The 17,620-nt window shown below is 35.9% G+C and overlaps 1 long non-coding RNA gene across 1 annotated transcript in view; it reads left to right on the top strand.

The window, feature by feature from the left end:
- LOC125321696 overlaps positions 1–14,911 on the top strand; it is a 49,193-nt gene extending 34,282 nt beyond the window's left edge. The window contains exon 7 of the long non-coding RNA XR_007201649.1: positions 14,675–14,911. This is a non-coding gene — a long non-coding RNA (uncharacterized LOC125321696). The remainder of the gene's footprint in view (positions 1–14,674) is intronic.
- Positions 14,912–17,620: the final 2,709 nt, after the last annotated feature.

Here is a 17,620-nt window from a genome sequence, read left to right as displayed (position 1 = left end):
CTCACTTCTTCATTTTGAAGCTATAACATTTCTAGCTGTGGTCTCCATATGCAGTGAACATTTCCCACGTTAATAAGGTCTTTAATAATAAAAGATTATTGTAAAATGTGATCACAGTTGATAACAAGGCAGTTCTCAATGAGGAAAGAACATACATGTGAAAAACAATTTTAGCTTAAGGTAGAAGCTCTTTTGTTAAATATGTGTAAAAGAACATATGGTGAGTAATACCCTAACTGCTAGCACAACCATTTAGACTAGCAGCAGTATTCCTGCCTATCTATTTCTTATCTATCACTTCTAGTAATGTGTCATCTACCACCTCTAAGCCAAAAGAGCAGGACGAATTCACTGGATTCAGGCCATTCCAGGCCATTCATTCATGTAATGTACACAAATTCTTTAAAACAGCTACTACTTCTATGCTTACCTTCTCTGTGTTGGTGAATAATTGATGTGAATCCTGCATCACACACTTACCAGATAAAGTGGCACCTTGCCATGCAATAGTAATGCCATATGCCACTTTTTTTTCTTGAAATCCATGTGAAACCATATGTTGCCCTGTTGAAATATAAGATTATTAAAAATTTGTTCACAATGTCATCTACATCCTGGCTTCTCTTCAAGCTCACTCTAATCACCTTCTGTTTCTGATCCAGAGTATGTAGGTATTTAGTATCTCATTGACTTTTACTTCTAAATTGTACTGACACATACTCTTCTGTTGAGGTACTGCTAAATAAATTGCAGGAATGTAAATAACCTCTTTAACAATAACTGAGAAAAGAAGTGAAAAAACCTCACTAGTATCAACATTTTGTATGGGGCTGTATTTTGATAGATGGACTGTGTTTATATTTGATAACAATCTGTATTTGGTAGAATTATTGTGTATTCAATTTATGTCAGTATACTTCATGGATAAAAATGTTTCTCAACAGAAATGAGCAAGACATTCCGTTTTCGGGGATAAACATCTTTCTGGGCTCATACATTTTTAAAATGCAAATCGTATTTGTAGCAAAACTGAAAATCTTTCTGAGAAAATATATTTTAACACTTAATTTTCTTCTCTTTCAACTCGGACTGACAATGCTGGCTTTGGATGTACACCTTGAAGAGGTGAGAAATTTGTTCTCTATAATCTTAACAAACGGGGTTTTTGTTGGAGTTAGGCAATTATTTTTTTAATTTTATCAGTGTTTCCAACCCTGATATGGATGTCTTTCTGGTGGCATCTAAAAAAGTCTGGAACCATTTGGTTTCCTTTCATTCTGTAGTCTAGCAGGAAGCTACTGCAAATTATGATAGTATTTAACTTCAGAATTTACGGGTTAATTGTGAGATCTGACTTTAAGACTTCAAGATTATATTATAGCTTTGCTCTTCTGAAATTCATTTTAGCGACATATTTTTTAACATCCTTTGGTTTTTGTTTTGGCTCAATATAAGAGTTTAGATGGCAAAACTCATAATAGATTAATTGCACATGAAATAGAAAACAGGTTACAAAGTTAGATGTGACATTGTGATCTGATGAAATAAATAAAGAAATAAATAATACCTACTGGCTATTTTCAAGGGAAGAAAAAATGTTGCAGCAAAATACAAAGAGAATGATGGAAGGTATCCTTGGGAACATCTAATACCTCAGGATAAGCTTAGGCAATAAGTTCTGCTAGAAAAATGCCAGAAATGACATTACTGTTAAATGTAAAAATGCATGACTTTCCTACACTGTGAAAATGGATTTAATGGCAAATGATAATTTATGTCAGGGTGTGGACCATGGACCACCTTTGCTTGAGAGCTGCATGAAGTTCAGGCCCTTGTGTTGACGCCACATGAAGCTGTACATGTGGGTATGTGTTAAATGCCCCAGGAAAGTGTGGGCATGGTTCTGGGGATCAGTTTATGTTCTGCAGATACACCAATTGCAAGGCTCAGAGATTCCTGGGTCCTAAATCAAAATTCAGTGACAATTCTACACTTTTTTCTTGTGTCATTTTTTTCTCCTCTTTTATTCCTCCATTCCTTTCACTACCTGCTTCATACTGAGAGTTCAAAGTAATTAGTATCCTTATTTTTGACAGAATGGATTAGTTTATTCTTGCTTTAAAAGAAACCGACTGTGGACTCAGCTCATTTCAATACCTTCAACGATTACAGCAGAGGTTGACAGTAAGCTGCATTTCACTCAGCTGTGACAGATCTATTTTAAAAAGCAGACTATATGAATAAACCTAATCTTTCTCATGCCAATAATCTAGCACGTCTCTCTGAAACATATTACGTTGTTCAAATTCATAAGCCTCATTTCACAAAGACCTCCCTGGTCTTTTTGCACCTAAGCACAGCAGGAATATGACTAGAAAAAACACCTAATATGATTACCTGTAAAAGCCAATTTTAGGTTAAATAGATATTTAAATTCCACCAAGTATTTGTACTCTCACTTAACTTTCTGCTAAATTATTGTATTAAATTACTAGCTTACTAAAGATAAGAGGACACAGTTATTTAATTAACTAGGACTCTGTGAAGATTTGAAGACCAGACAACTTCAATTTCTGAAATACAATTTTGGCTTTTATCTTTATGATTAATAAGTTCTAAAGTAAACAGTTGCAAATTATAGCATTTTCATGTTGGTTCATTCTGACTGACTCAAAGAGAACTTAACTTGTATGAAAAAGCCTTGCCTCTATGAACTACACTCCTGTTCACAGGCAGGAATAGTAATTCTACCAAACACTGTGAATATATTAATTTTGTACATTGTGAAAAAGAAAAAAAAAATTTAATTTAAAAAAAAAAAAACTTGTTTGAATTATGTCCGTCATTTCTCAGGCTTTTTTTCTCCCCTTTCTAAAAATTATGCTATTGTCTTGATGTACTGTGAAAAAGAGCTAGATGTTATATTTACCTGCTTCTGGAAACCCAAGATATATCTTTTAGGATACAGAATAAATGTGTAGATGTGTAACTTAAAAAAATTGGCTCAAAATACATAAATACAAATTATCAGGGATAAAAGGATATATGTAAATAAACAAGTTGTTCAAACTTTCATCTTTGCTGTTAAATAACTTCCATTCAGTGTCTTTTCTAAAGTATAAAGATAAATTAAATAAAGGACATGGAAAGATAAACTAAGACAAAGTATGAAAATGTGTTGTATAAAGCTTGCTTATACCATTCCAGGAAAAACTTTTTGAATATTTAGAGGGAATTGTAAATTTAAAGCTTGAAATAAACTGGAAAATCTTCATGGGAAGTAAGGAAATTATGCTTAATGGTATGTGAAAACATGTTTAAACAAAAGAAGTATTGTGCTACATTGGATAATAGTAATGTTTGCCAGGAAAAAGGTGACACAAAATTGGTTTTAAGAACACAGAGATTCTCTTGTCTTTCAAGGTTCTATATTCATAAGAAACAATTATCATATCATTAATCTTGCACTATAAAACTAATTTTCTATTTCAACACTGATGTGAACATACTTAGTTGATTGAAAGGGATGGAGAAAATCCATGCATAATTTTCTTTAATGGGTTGAGTCTAGTGAGAGTCTACCTTTCACAAAATAATAATAAAGGCTGAAATGAAGACACAAAGATTTCAAGTTTTTACTGATAATGCGTGCTGTGACTAAAACCATACAATCACATTGAAGAGATCCATCATATTTTATTGAAATGTGTTCTTATATTTCAACTATTTCATATAATTACATATGAAAATATCTAGTTTTATTATATGCTATTTGCATACTGCTTTCTCATTCCTCTCCCAACTCACTTTCAAACCTCAATCCTTTTACATTTGTTTTGATAGATAATAGATTCAGGAAAGAAGCTGGTTTGAGAGGAACCCTTTTTGAGCATCTATTTCAGTAGGAATTATGTACACCTCAGTAATTTTGAGGTAAACACAATTAAATGAGACTAATATATAGAAGAACTGTGGAGTTCTGGAGAGTGTTGAACTAACAGAAGGAACATTTTCTTGATCACTAGCACAGCTCAGAGCTGTTTGCTTGGTGTCAGCACCAGGCAACACATCAGTGTTCCTCACGGGGTGAGCGGGGAGAGTTGGGTATTTCAGAGAGACATTTAAAAAAAGTACCATGTTAAACAGGAATTAAGTTAAAAGGCTAGCAAGTGTTTCTTATGTCCCACCAAAAGAGAAGGATCTTCATTTCCATTCTTTTCACTAAGAAATGTTATGTATTCACTGCAGTAACTGTCTCCCATACTCAGACACAGCCATTAGATCAGCCAGTTAATCCCAGATTCTTCCATCTGAGTGAAAGTGTTGAGTACTGAACCAAAGAGTCATGTCGTCTTTGAAACTTCTCTTTAACCTAGCCAATCTTTATGAATTCCATGATCAGGCGTCAATTTTTGTAGGAGGGCTAAGCGTGTCCAAAATAGTTTTTAGGTGTAGCCCTGTGAGTAAGATACTCTCTGGAGTAAAATATTCTATACTTAAAATATTATTAAAATAATATTTTGGTCGTTTCTATAAAGCCATCTTGCATCTAACTGGAATTTAGTGTAGAAAGAGGAAATAACTTTAAGGAAAAAGGAAGGTATTGTACACGAGGAACACATATCTTGCTGACTGTATAAAAGTACTCAGCATGAAATGGGGCTTGTGTTGCTCTTCTATGACTAAAGCTGACAATGTCAGGCTAACAAAATATTTGAATCTGTGGGACTTTATTGTACAGAAAATGTAACAAGACAGAGCACAAACTTAGCTACCAATTTGTTTATACAATAACTGAAAAGGATTTTGGAGACAAATATTTTACTCAATCACTTAAGTAATTTTGGAAAAACTGTCTTCGTGATGATTTGTCCAGAGTCACATGGAATGGTTTTGAATCATTCAAAATCCTCCTCACAGAACATCTGTAGCCAAACCCTTTCTAAGCACCTTACACCCCTTTCCTTTGCTCACTCCTTGCCTGGTGATGAGGTGAGCTGTAGGCTCTGCTCTGGAGCAACTTACTGCCAGCTCTTGCCTCTCTCATATGTCTCCTCAGTCCTGTGGGTTTGCATAAACCTTTATAGAGACTAGTTAATACTTATAATTCAGTTATTTGTTTAAAGTGTACCCAAACAAATAGAATGGCATATTCTTCCAGGTAAAATAAATGAATAAATTTAATGTAGATCAAGAAGATTTCTTCCCCACCTCACCACCCTTACAAAAGTAATTCAGGAAGATTTCAAAAAGGAACTATCAGAACACAATACTGCAAAAATTGCTCATTATTCAAATTCATTTAGAACTTTTCAGATAATCATTTGGGAATTTTTTAAGAGTCTCCTCTTTTAGATTAATTTAAGTAATTTCAGTTGACCTGAGACTATTGTTCAGAAAATAAGCAACTCTTCAGAAACATCTTGCTCAGCTCTCTGCCAGCTGCATCCTCTTGCAGTTTCAAAGAGCTCCCTGTTTTCTGTCATTGTGAAGTGAAGAAGGGGGAAATGAAAGGAAAAGAGATGACAGATTTATCATAATTTCTTGTATATAATTGATCATTGTCAAAAAAAAGTCTTGCCTGAAAAAAAAAAATGAGGTTAATCCAGTGCCTGCTGAGATCTCTGCTTCATTTACTTTTGTCTTCTTTTGTCACTCTCTAAGGTGCCACTGCTGCTTTACTCACCACCACCTATAATGCAGAAGTGACAGTCACACCAAAAGCCATGACAGAAACATTGGCATGAAATGAGTCAGTAACAGGAGAAGCTGCAGTGTCAAGAGGACACAGCAAAAGGTGACAACAGAAAATAGCACTTCTAAGCAGCTAATGCACTGGCAAATATGGTTCATTCTGAAATGATTCTTCTGAAATTATATCATACTTTTCCTTTTATTAGCATTATTTTTGGGGTTTGGGGTGGTTTTTTGGGTTTGTTTTGGTTTTTTTTGTTGTTGTTGGTTGTTGTCTTTTTTTGTTGTTTTTATTTTCTTCGGTTTGGTTTGGGTTTTTGTTTGGTTTGGTTTGTTGGGGTTTTCTTAGTAGCAATTTTCAATATAAAATCTTTATCTACTGGAAACATTTAGTGGGAAGACACCAGGCTACACTTTTTATTTCAGTGTAGTCTAATCCACCTATCATCTGAATGTTTTAATTCCAAACAGCTAGTGTTATTTAGTCTGACAAATGAAACACTTCAGACAGTTTCTCAATTGTTGTAATTAAAAACAGGAAACAGCAAGGTAAATAAAGGAATCATGGGAACAATAAAGCATTACTATTTTAATGACAATCTCAGAAGCCCAGATCATAAAGTGCTAGTTTATAAAGTGTAGGAAATGTGAACAAGCACAGAGTGATCTCTGACGGAACTCTTGAGTAATGATCTGAACAATCTGAACTAAAGTTATGTGTTTTGCTAAAATTGAGCTCTGTTCCTGAAAACAATGAAACAGGTTTCTGCAAAATGGTCATAAATGAAAATCATAGAACCATAGAAAGCTTGGGTTGGAAAGGACCTTAAATATAAGCTCTTTCAAACCCCACTGCTATGGCAAGGTACCTTTCACTAGACCAGGTTGCTAATGCTGCTAAAGATGCTGCAAAAAGGTGTGAGGGGTGGAAAATGATACAGGAATCATAACTGAAAGAGAAGATATGCAACAAAACCTGATATTAATGTAGGGAGAAGTGCTCCATTGACAGTGGATATCAAAGACCGACTCATTTTATATAAGGTGTGTGGAGTTAATGCTTGTGAGGGGAAATAGAAAGCTGAAGACACCTTGAGTCACATTGGGCTCTCCTTGAAAAACAGGGAGTCTACCAGATCAAGAGAGGCTCCTCTAGTGTTGGATGCAACAAATATCTTAGTGAGATGATTAGGTGCTGTCACAAAGAGCAGGACAAGGACACAGAACACACCATACAATCCAGTGCAGCATTATGGCTGAGGGACTACTTCTTTTCATTGTTTTCTTTGTGGATCTTGTGGCGCATCCTCTAGCATCCATAGTTTTCTCTCCAGTCACTACATCTTTATGCTTTACTCTTCCTACCCCTGTGACTTGTCCAGAAGGACTGAAAGTATTATGTCAGAACTAGTCTGTTAAAGAATATGATGGATAGTGTGAATATTTGTGTAATTCTTAAGATAGATTTGTATTTTTCTGTCATCCATTACTGTTCCAGCACAAACTGCTTTACTGGGTCAGCTCTTCTCTATTCTTTGGGTATAATTTTTTAAGTCTTAAAACTGATTATTGTAAGAGATGCATGTTTGGCCATATGTTCAGGTTGTGACTTGGAACTGATTGCCAAAGTGTTTGCCTTGTGAGGGTCAATAATTTTTCTGCGTATTGCAGAAGCACCTTGGCAACTTAGAGATTTATAATAACTGTGAAGCATATGCATTAGTGATGCTGATGGCCTTCAGATGAACTAACAGTAGGTTTATATTTTTACAAAAAGAAGTGTAACAATAAATGCATTCTGCGGAATGTGATATGTATTTAATATTTTTCTCTGGGATTAGTATTTCCTTTTAATTTCTTTAAGTCAAATAAGGTCAAATTCTTTAAAAACTATGTTAATAACTCCAGCAGGATTTTTGGTAAGAACTTTAAACATTGTGAGGGAATCTTAAAAAAAGCTAGCAGAAATACCATTGTAATCAATACAGTTACTTCATAAGCTCTCGGTATGGAGTTTAAAATACAAATATGCTTAATGTTGAAATTAGCTTTTACAAAACAGGCAGATCAAAGGCTGTCCAGTGCCTTTGTGGGTGTACTGGTGAGCAGAGAGCAGTTCAGAAGGGAGAACAGTTCAGAGATAAGAAGCTTGGCAAAAAACCTTGTTAAAAAAAGTAAAGCTGTGAAAAGAGACTGAAGCTAAAAGGTAGGAGTGAAGGTGGACTAAGGCAGGAAATGGCGGGGAATAAGCAGATCATTTAAGAGGAAGCACTAGTCTGCAGAAAGTGGAATCCTGAATGGGAGATTTGGTGTGCATGACATGAGAAGTCCAAAGTACTGATTCTGAAGAATATATAAAGCTGGCTGAGGAGGAGAAGCTGATTTTGTATTGTGTGTTGTGTAGATGTTCCAAAGCAGATTCTCTAGATGAGAGAGAACTTCCAAAGGAACATGCTTTCTGGCAAGACTTTGTAAAATCAAAAGGCAAAAGCTTGAGAATGCCCCTAACGATGTGTCAGAGGAGGGATTAATAAACATGAAATGCATGTTAATTACTCATTTGCTGTCTGCATTATTCATACCTGTTTTGTTTCATGATACTTCCAACTTGGAATCATGCCTTTGAATCAAGAAGTGTCATACACTAGAGGTTCTGATCCACTCTAAATGTGCAAGGTTTGATCTTATGCAATTTCTGTGAAAAAGGATATCTCTCTTGCTGCTCTGACAATATCTTAAACTCTTTCACCTTCATCATTCACAGAAACTGTTTTCTTGAATTTCTCGTATTTCTTGTTGGAAGCTGTCATATAAATTTTCTTAAGTCACATCAAACATCTATTGCTATCCTCCTAGATGTGGCAGTAGTGCTTGTAAGAAAAGGTCTCTGAAGAACTTTATTTCCTTGAGTGTGTTGAGAGATTTATAAAGCTGTTTATCAGTCATGTGATTGAGTGAAATCTTCATTGCAGCAATGCCTGAAACAATATTCTTGTCCATGTTTAAAACACTGCCATAAATATAAAGAAATAAATTTACCAACCATTATCAATTTTTTTGTATGGAAAATTACCCAACTTTTAGAAGTACAAAAAATTAGGTATAATTTTGGACAAAATTCTTTCCTCTATTACATGGATGCAGATTCAAAGGCTTTGCTGCCATGTTATTCAAATAGACCAGGCCATTTTTGCCTGTCAAAAATGTTCTTTTAGGAGTAAGAATTTCACAGGTAATTTGGGAAATGCAAAAAAAATAAACTAGGTACCTTCTTCAGAAGATTTTGTTATTAAGGCATTATCCATGGCAGTAAGCTAAGATTTCTCTGCTTTCTTATCCTGTAATTCATAGCGCTCTGTGAGTTTCTGTTGAAGTGATAAGAACACTCATAAGTATGTATGTTTCTACTTCTGATCATCTGTATATCATCAGAGTTTCATTGTTCCTTGGTTTTTTTTTCCCTGCGAGTCTTCTATCTATCAGTTCTTGTATTTGTTTAATAATTGTTTAGTAAATTTGTAATCTTAAAGAATTAATTCCTTAGGCAGAAATGTGCATCACTGCCGAGTAAGAAACAGGTAAACTTTACTAAAAGGAGAAACATTGATCCTGCTCTTGCTAGGAGGAAAAATATTGAAACAGGAAAAACTGATGAAACTCAGTCATTTTACCTGAAAGATCAGCAATCTTTCTAATACAGTATTTTTTATTTGACAATAGACTACAGGTGATGCTTAAAACGAGCACTTAAAACTCTCTGTGGAGCAGCTGATTGAGCAATGCCATGTTATAAAGAAAAGTCCTCTGGCGTTTAAGTGCTGAACAGTTTTTCAGTTTGATTCGTTTTTATTCCTAAACAATTCAGTTCACAGAGTTGTAACATTTAATATTTAGCCATACATTTTGATGATGGGAAAATTAATTACTCAAGAATTTCAGAGCAATTATAAAAAGTTTATTTAATCCCTGTACATGTGTTGAATTGGAACTACAAGTAAAAAAGCTTCACTTTTCTTACAACTCTTCTTACTTGGGGTGGGAACCTGCATTTTAAACATTGTCCTCTTCCTGTCATGGAATTGTTCTCCACTCTTGACAGCCCAGAGAAGCAAGGACTGAATGAATTCATTTTCAAGTGCAGTTAAAGTACAAGTAAATTCCTCTGAGGATGTGACACAGAACTCAATCAGGACAGCAAAAAAATCCATTTTATATCATAACTCTTCGGGTTTATCAATCTGACACTGTGTGTATGTTTAAACAATATACAAAATTTAAAAGAGATGGTACAGAGGGAATTAGATTATTTTTATCATAGAAAATACCAAATTTGCACTCAGTGTTTCACACTTACCTGCAAAAGTATGAGACACGTATGTTCTAATGTTGTGACCACTATTACATAGGATGAAATAGACGACAAGAAATTATTCACCTTGATTCCTCTTCATATCTTCTAGGCTCATCTTGAGTGGCATTGCCCTTTGCAGACTTTAAGGCTTTTGACAAAGACACAGAGCCATGCTGAGCAGTATCACTTTGAGATTGCCCCACAACTCTGCTGTGGATTTAGCTCTTGTGCAGCTTATCATCAACACTCAGCTCGATGCCTTGCTGTTATCCATGGGTGGCTGCTTTCAGTCTCTTGACTAGTTGCATGTTCACCACTTGTCTAAACCCTGCTGTGACATTCCTTCTGCTATTTTTATGCACACACACTCTTATTCATACGCCATGCAAACTTGTATACAGGCTATTCCGTGTGTTTCTATTACAGATCTCTGTATAAAAGCTTCAACTTGGAGAATGGAAGGAAGAAAATGAACCACATTTTAATGGTCAACAGCTGTCCCTGTGTGATTTGTGCTTAATGTTGAGGTCACAAGTTAATGGAAAGAAGTTAATCAATGCCTTTATAGATTCCAGAAGAACCACTCATGCGAAATATCACTTTTAGTTTTGTTTTGCAATTGTCAGGCTGAAACTAAGGGACTGCATCTTTCTCTTCATTACAGTGTGTTTTATCTCTTTACCACTAAGAAAGGACCTTTTAAAACAATAAATTTTGCAAACTTGGTCTTCTCAAACAGAGCACAAGAGGGCATCAGGTCAAAATGTCCAAGGAAAGAGGAATAAGTTAATGACCTGGAATCTGCTTCTAAGGCATCAGATTATTTAACTCAGACTGTATGTTTCAATATTAAAAATGGTTACTATATCTAATACAAGATTACATAATATGTTTGACAGTTTCCAGGTGCTTTTAATAAGATTTGTTACACATATTAAAACTAGAAAGGGTCTTGCCTTCATCAGGATACTCCTAATGCAAGGTAACTCCATACCTTTTTCTGAGGGGAAGGCTTTAGCTATCAAAAATCAATTGGACCCCAAAGAGAAAACAGATGTTTCCTTGCTTTATTCCGTACATGAGCTTAATAAATTCAAGCAGGAAGAAATCCTCTAGTTAATGTTGGAAATTTATTTTCTTTTGGATTGTATGAGCAGCAGATCACATTCTGTTTAGATGTCTATTGTGCAGCCAGCCATGACATAAAGAGAGTACAAATTTTAAGCTACAGAAATTTTAAAAATCTAAACTGAAATGTAAGCAATGGAAAATGTATATTAATAATTTTGGATGTCTCTATTTGCCTTTGGACTTCTGAAACTTTCAATTGTCATAAAAAACTCATCATATACTGTAATATTCAGAGAGAAATCACCCCAGAATCCTTATTTTATTTTTAAATTTAAGTGCATGTTTTCACAAAGCTTTTTAAACTGAAAACACTCTTTTATGAATGCCAGGTATCTCTAATGGGAATGTAATCACCTTAGGGAACGTAATCACCTTAGAGAATGTACATAAAAAACTCCAGACTTGATTTTTAGTTGTTAAAATGTTTGAATTACATTTAAAAAAATACAACTATACATGATGAAGTGTCATTTATGTTTCCCCAAAGCTCTTGTAGACAGGAAAATTAATTTTCTTCCTGATGTTTAAAAGCATACATTTCTCTTCAGCAGTATATATCATGGCAGACGCTATTATCTACTTCAAATAGAGCTGTACATGAAATGTCTTTGTTGGACTATAATGTTTGTAATACAAAATTTTACACACCTCATAAATTTCACAGTGCACTTAACCCAGGAAAAAAATAAGGATTGTATGTCTTTGTTGAAGATCTCAATAGTTTTGAGCAATTTTCACTGGTGGATTAGTACTACAATTTTGAATTGGCAGGTGTTCAACCTCTGAAATAGTATCAGACAAAATCTGAAACAACCTAAAAATGGTGTAATTGTTTCACTATCACAAGTTTAAGCTTCCTTCTCTTCTAATATTAAGAAGAACCCAAAATCTACTCCTAGGTAAAGGGTTAGTGCTTCACAAAGGGGGAACTTGGAATTTGTTATTTTAAGTGCTAGACAGTACAGCATCTATTTTTCTCATCTCATTACTGGCTTTTCTCTAATATCCTGCCTTTTTGTTTTTGTAGGAAATAATACTAGGTGAAATATATGCAATGGTATAAAAATCATTAATATTATAATATTTTTTTCACAAAAAAGTTGTTAAAATTTCCTTAGTTATGCAAATAAGACCTAACTACTGCCACTTAAATATCTTAGTTGCGATATAAAATACGTTGGAGTCATATCAGGATGTGTAATTCCACATATTTTAGCACTTAGGACTTTCTTCTTCCTAAACATGCTGATCGTTGTTGCGGACTTCTCTGAAGAGTAGAATTGCTATTTTTTGTATTTAATAGCTTAAAAAACACCATTTATCTAAAAAGAATGAAGAGACAAAAGCAGATCACGCAGGTAACCAGAATTCATCAGAAGTGATCAGCAAAAGCACAATGCAAGCAATATACAGCCTTAAAATCCTTCTCACAGGACATCTGACAAATACTTTACAATAGGCAATATGTGGATTAAAAAGTCAGGCTTTGTTTATTCACAGCATTGCACCACCTATTCAAAACTGACTGAGACATTCACGGGGGGGAGGTGCTTTGAAGTTCTGAAGAAGTTTTGTCATCTGTTACTCATTCCAGTACCTCTGCAACAGAACAGGAGAGAGGAATTCTGTTACCACCTCCCAAATTTGACCTTACCATTGTGAAAACCTGAAATATAAGGAAAAGAATAAGCATTACTTTACCTATACATTCTTTCCAGACACCAGTCAATTCTCAAAAGCTTTTTGATAGGGGGGAAAGGAGTATAGAAAAAAGACTTTCTGATGAGCAAAGTACAAAATGTGGACAATCTTCAAAGGATGTTCTCATCTATTTAAAATGCTGTCTTGAACAAAGCTTTAATTTGTAACTAACTTTGGAAGAGTCTGAACAGCTTGTATCCAACTCAGCCCATCAAATTTTTATTGGCCTGTAATGGGAAGGGTCAACTTTTATAACTTTATAATGCAAGGTAAAAAATTATCTAATATTTTGTTAGCTGAAGTATTTTGTTTCCAGCCAAATTGATTTTAAATTAATATCTAATTAACTGAAGAATAATGAACCAAATTAATTCAAATAATAAAGCAATACCTGCCAATTAGTTATAGAAAAATTAATCTAAGAGGTGGTAGAGGGACAGTGTCCTTTGCTGAATGTTTTATGAATAACATTTTTTAGCTACTAAGATTTGGAAACATCCTGTAATTGCATGGTTTATCCTTATCTTGTATCATTCCCTTCTTTTTAGTGAAAAAATGGAACATGGTTGACAAGGGTATGCCCTGTCCACAGTACACATCCAACTATAATCACTTTACAGAAACTGGGTGGGTATACTTTATTCTGAGGTGTGTCAGGCGTGAGAGATTGAAAGGTTAAAGGTTAATGACTCAAACAATTGGCCATTTGCAAAAGCAGATGGTGCTTGCTGGGGCCAGGTTTGCACCCCCCGACCCAAGGGGAGGAGGAGAGTTTGTTGTGTGTGATGGTGAAAGCTCTGATCTGCATAAGGACAGCCCAGGTGAAGAGGGGAGGCACACCCACCACCAGAGGATGACCATGCCAAAACAGCCTTTGTTTAGCAACTAGCTGGCTAGATAAGGGAAAGTTTTAGCTATATAAGGGAAAAGGACAGGGTCTTGCAGAGGTGGGATAATGCTCTTCTATCATGCTAATGTCCTCCCTTACACAACTGGCTGTCAGAGACTGAAAATAGTTCATGCCTCAAACACTGATATAAAGTTTTGCTCATTATAAAGAAGCTACAACCGAAGAAGCTTCCCTGAAGAGTGGGACTTTGAACTGAAAGTCAAACTGTTGATTAGATAAAGGGAAACACATTGTTCAGTCATTTCAGGCTGAGGGAAAGGTGTGCATCCACAAAAGGCCAAAGCCACCAGCTGCAACTATCCCCAGTTGAGTTTGGGGTGGGAGTCTGCAACAGAACATCTTGGGGTCCACAGAGTGGTGATATTTTCCTATTCTGCCCCTGTCACTCTTTCTGTCCCCCCCACCTATTTTCTACTTCTTTCTTTCTTTCTCTCTCTCTCTCTCTCTCATATTTATCATCAAATAAAACCCTTACTATTGTCACTGGCATATGGTCTCGTTTGCACCTTAATTTGGGCAGAGGCATTTCTAAGAACCTAAAAACTGGATCATAACACTGGCTCAGGTGTAAAAGCCCCCCAGCGCTCCGGGGAAGGATCAGGACATTCACATTTGTGTGTAGGCCTGAAGGTCTTCGTCCCTTCTGATGGGGCATGACTGGCTATGCTGGCATGTGAGCCAGCTGTTATGTCTTAGAAGGACTCACAACCCATCAAAGACCCTTAAGTGCCCCCAGACTCATTTCTAGAGCCTTCCACCAGAGGACTGTGAATGATCCACAGTGTAACAGTGTAAAACTTCCCCCTCGTGGGAGCTACCTGGGCATTCCCACCTGAACCTGAGCATGTGTAACCCATTGAACTTTGTGTTTCGTTGTCTTCCCCCAGCTCTGATGGATCAAGATTGCAACCATCGCCTCAACCAACAGATACGGAAATTGCAACAATCAAGTCTTGTCCCTGGATCCATGGATGGTTATTTCCTCTCCACTATGTGCTCTTGTCCTTTATTTCCCTTTCTTTTCCATATATATTTTCCTAAGCAATATTTTTATATTTTTATATTGCCATATTTCTATTGACAATAACCAAAATGGCTGCATACCCTCTTCCCATTGCAACCAAACTGGTTGTCCTGGGTTGCAGTGTATTCTATTACCATCCCCATCAGCTGTTGAAATCAGGTGGGGCAGTGTTCCCTTGCCTCCTCCCCCCAGACTAGCTTGCTGTTAATGGCCCATCATTGTCCTGCCGCCTGACTCAGAGATAACTCCCTCCGGACTATCTTCTGTTAATGAGCCTAATCAACACTTTGCCTCATGACTCATCACCCCATTGTGAGATGCTCCACCCAGAGGGAGGAACCAAGCATCCCATCGTGGATATAAGCTGAGGCTGAACACCAGAGACACCGGCTTCCCACTGGATTTCCAGAGGACAGGAGCTACACAGCCACCACTGGACTTCCTGAGGAAGAGCAGACTGTTTTACTACAGGATCACTGCTTCAGAGGACTGCAGCCACCATTCTACCAGACTGCTACCACCACCCTGCCTAACAGGGTGTCAGGTTGTACCTTGACTCTGTCAGTTTGACAGTGTTTTCTTTTACTTTTTTTTTCCCCTTTTCTTTAATTTCCATTAAATTGTTATTCTGACTTGGTGCCTCCCACTGGTTTGTTTTCAAACTAGTACACTGGTCTGAAAGAAACCTGCCACAAGTAAATAAACATTGATTCAGTGTTGCTTCACTCTAATCCACACCAAGGGGTCTATTAACAAGAATCTCAGTTACCCTCACCTTCAGGAGCACTTCATAGCATCAGCATCTTATCCTTTCTTGTAAATCACAGGGAAAAAAAGAGTGTTCTAATCTATTTACACTGTATACATTTTATGTGGACTTTTTACATTAATTAGAGGGGAAGGAGAGTATTGCAATAAGAACTGAATTCACTGTGAGTTGTGCTGGACTACAGTGAATTCAGTAAGCACAGTCATCCTTTAGATCACAAGAGTGCCAAAAGGTGAATTTGTTTAAAGGCTTCTATAAATTAAAACCCTCAGATTTAAAACCAAAGAATAATTTAGATCTAATCTTTCCAAATGTCATCTGCAGCTACTAATAGTTTACGTTTCTCTTAAAAAGAAAGTTTAGTAGTTCTGTTCTTGAAGTTTTATGGAAAAGAGCAGGAGAGGCTAGAGATGATCAGAGGGTGTTATTGCTTTTGAGGTCTAGACCTGCTTCACAAGGCTGCCTACCCTTACCTTATCCCCTGGATAAGAATCACTGTATTGCTATGCTCAGCCTGTTTCATAGATACCATCCATTTCTTAATATTCTACTCCCAGATGTGTTGCATGCACAGCTTATGTGGAAGTTGCAGATACATTTTATTTCTTGTTCCTTTATTGTTCATTGGTCATGAGCATGACATTATCATTTGATGAAAGGCTTTTTGCATCTGTATGCTTTCCATACACCAACTTAAAGCTCCGCAGTCCTTATGTGACTTTCTAGAATAGTATGTTTACTTGAGATGTTTTAAGTTTATTATATCCCCGCTTTTAACATAAGCAGGTATGTTAGATCTGTACAGGTAGTCAGCAATATAATCTTCCTATTGAGCAATATCTTCACAACACATTTTAAATAGCATGAAGATTGTTGCCAAATAACAGTCCAGATTTGACTCTTTAGATAATGTAACACCATTTTTATAATTTAGTTACCTTTTTTTCCTCCTCCACAACACAGTTGGATTGTAGATAACCTGAACACAAAGAAATTACTTTAAAATAATGGTCTCGAAATCCAATTAACCTTGTGATTTTTATAATAGAACTTCTTATTATGGTTAATACACCAGCATTTAGTGTGTGACTAGACATTTTTGGCTGCTGTATTCTCAATAAACACACTTCTTGGAAAGTGAAGCTAGTATCTCTGTCTATGAGACACAAATAAATTAGTATGAACCTTGGATCATGTTTCACAGTTTTATTGAAAATACCATATGGCCAAATCATACAACAACCTTTGCTGTATATTTTCGCTGTCTTTTTGGAATATACTGTCCCATTATCTTCACAGCATTTGGCTCATGTTACTAACTTATTGAGACAAAAATCTTCTGGAGTGACATCACATCTTAGAGCCAGTATGTTTCAAATAAAGTTACCTTGGCATTTACAAAAGAATCATATCCTTTAAAGCTTTAATTTTTTGTAACACCCATATTAAAACAGAATTTTGACAATATAAACTCCACAGGGTGAATCCCAGGCAAGAAGCTGTCTTGAGGTCAGTAGGATTGCTGACAAACACGAATTAATAGGTTGGGAAGAAGAACTATGCATGGGGAGTCCGTGGGTCGAGCAAAACCCCAGAGTTGGTTGTAACACCACCAATGGTTGCAATACAGAAAAGCAAAAGAAAGCCAAGCCCTCTTGAAAAGTATTCATTAGAAAAAATGAATTTGTTCACTGTTCGGTAAAATATTTGAGGTTTGTTGTTTGCTTGCTTCCAAAAGAAAAGATGGAGTGAAAATTACAAATACTAGAGTGTCACCATAAAAAAAAGCAAAACATCAATTCAGTATAATAAGTGAAGTTGAAATTAAAAAAGATTTCTGACTGAATTTCAGCTATTTCATTAGCTTCCAAAGGGCTAGCTAAGAAGACCTGATTAGGATAGTGTCAGTAAATACAGTCAAAACAGTGCCAAGGCACAGTTTTGAAGTCAAAAGCATCCTAGGTTGGAGATTTATCCAGAATGAGACTAGAAATGGCAGGTTCTCTAGCATTGTTGTCCACCTAGGGTCCCACATACATA

This window comes from Corvus hawaiiensis, chromosome 2, assembly GCF_020740725.1.
Source record: "Corvus hawaiiensis isolate bCorHaw1 chromosome 2, bCorHaw1.pri.cur, whole genome shotgun sequence".
In the NCBI taxonomy this organism is placed as follows: domain Eukaryota; kingdom Metazoa; phylum Chordata; class Aves; order Passeriformes; family Corvidae; genus Corvus; species Corvus hawaiiensis.
The sequence above is the reverse complement of the archived record's forward strand: the minus strand, read 5'-3'. Positions and strand labels throughout refer to the sequence as shown.